The 1,795-nt window shown below is 62.7% G+C and overlaps 1 long non-coding RNA gene across 1 annotated transcript in view; it reads right to left on the reverse strand.

The window, feature by feature from the left end:
• Window positions 1–1,495, reverse strand: part of LOC104985367 — a 7,522-nt gene extending 6,027 nt beyond the window's left edge. The window contains exon 1 of the long non-coding RNA XR_824888.1: window positions 1,169–1,495. This is a non-coding gene — a long non-coding RNA (uncharacterized LOC104985367). The remainder of the gene's footprint in view (window positions 1–1,168) is intronic.
• Window positions 1,496–1,795: the final 300 nt, after the last annotated feature.

Consider the following 1,795-nt stretch of genomic DNA (forward strand, 5'->3'; position numbering starts at 1 on the left):
AGGGCCTGTGTGCGACAGGTTTGCTGTGTGCAAAGGAAAAGCCAGGCTGCAGCCCCCACCAGGGACATCAGAGGGAGAGGTGACAGGTCATGCCCTGGTTTCAGGCTTGGGGCTCAGAGCTGGGAAGTGACATGAATAAATAGGAATGATGCTTAAGATGAAGCCGAGCCAACCGCTGGTGTTAAGTTTCGTGGTGTGGCTACCTGGGAAGAGCAGGGCTTGGGGGAGGCCCAATGCTGAGCAGAGGGGCTTGCAGGCCTCTGGGGATGTCAGAGGTCCCAGGACTCGCCCCAGGGCCAGTGGAGACCCCCAGAGGGCAGGTCCGGAGGCAGGCATCCTGGCCTGGAGGAGAGAGTGAGGACAGAGAAGGACCCCTCAGCCTCCCTGACCCCAGGCTGGAGCTCCAAAGGGAGGTCTTGTGTGGACTTGCTTGTTGTTGAGCAGAAGGGAAAGCAAGGAGGGCTTGGACAGGCCTGAGGGCAGGCCACTTGGGGAGAGGGCTGGATTAAGGGCTAGCCTTCTCCGTGCAGGAGAGGCGGGAAGACAGAGGGGGCTCTCCAAAGTCCTGACCCAGCCTCAGTCATCAGGATGGGAAGACTTGGCCTCTCGCTGGCTTACATCCGTTCCTGAGGTATTCAAGGCCACCCAGACCTGCCTCTGCTGGGAGTGGGAGGGGCTGGGGTCCAACTGGTTCTGCCAGACTCTCACTGTTGGCTTCATCAGCCCAGGAAGCCTGGGGGATTCACTGGTGGGCTCAGCACCATCACCGCCCCCATCCTGAAAGGTCTTCTGAGGGCTCTCTCAAGGCCTTTCCCAAAAGTTGGTGGGCAGCAGGATTCTGGGACTTCTGGGGGTCTCTGGGTACTTATAAAAATGTGTCAGGACTGCAAGAGTTGACTGTGGGAGTAGGGGCAAGGGTACCACTTGTCCAGACAGTCTCTTGGGATGCCACCCAAAAAAGGAACCTTGGAGATGTCCTAGATTCTGTCCCCCACTTTGTTGTACAGATCGCCAGGCGTTTGGGCTGTGAGGGGCTCAAAGGAGAGTTTTCTGCAACTACTCTAAGTTTTGTGGCTTCTGCCCCAGCCCCCGCCAAAGGCACTTCTAGGGTTAGAAACTTCCCAGAGAGAGGGAAGGGGACCCTTCTCCAGACTAGATCCAGGCATACCTCTCTGAGGACCTGCTAACTCTGAGGACCTTCTAACTTCTCATTCTGCAGAAGAGAAAGCAGACATCCGGGGAGCCGCGGCTGGACGCCTGGACTCCAAGGCTGCCTTCTGCACCAGCCTGGCTGGGCGTCGAATGTTACGCGGTCCCGGGCCCAGGAGGACGCAGATTCTTTGGCGCATCACTGTAACCCGGCGAAGCGCCCACAGGCAGGGCGTGGGGCCCGGCCGCCCGAGCTAATGACAGGGCCCGCGGCCTGTGGGTGGCGGCGGCGGAGGAAGCCAGAGGGATCTGGCTATTTCTGTCCGGGACGCGCCCACAGGCCTGGGCCAGGGATGGCCGGGCTTCCAGGCCCCCACCTCTGTCCTCCCAGCCAAACCCCAGGAGGGGCGGGGAGAGGCGCGGGTTGGAGGGCCCAGGGGGCGGGGCGCGGGCGGGCGGGGGGCGGAGCGGAGTCCCGGGCCCACCGTCCGGCCTCCTGCCCCCCGCAGTCCATTCGGGTCCCTCCACCACACTTCGCTCGGACCCGAGGCCGCCGCGCTGTCGCCGCGGACGAGTGTCCCGCGGCGCACCCCTCCCGCCACGCCGTCCGTCGGGCATGGACTCGGGCCGGGACTTCCTGACCCTG

This window comes from Bison bison, unplaced genomic scaffold (genome assembly GCF_000754665.1).
Source record: "Bison bison bison isolate TAMUID 2011002044 unplaced genomic scaffold, Bison_UMD1.0 scf7180017864043, whole genome shotgun sequence".
NCBI classification, from domain to species: domain Eukaryota; kingdom Metazoa; phylum Chordata; class Mammalia; order Artiodactyla; family Bovidae; genus Bison; species Bison bison.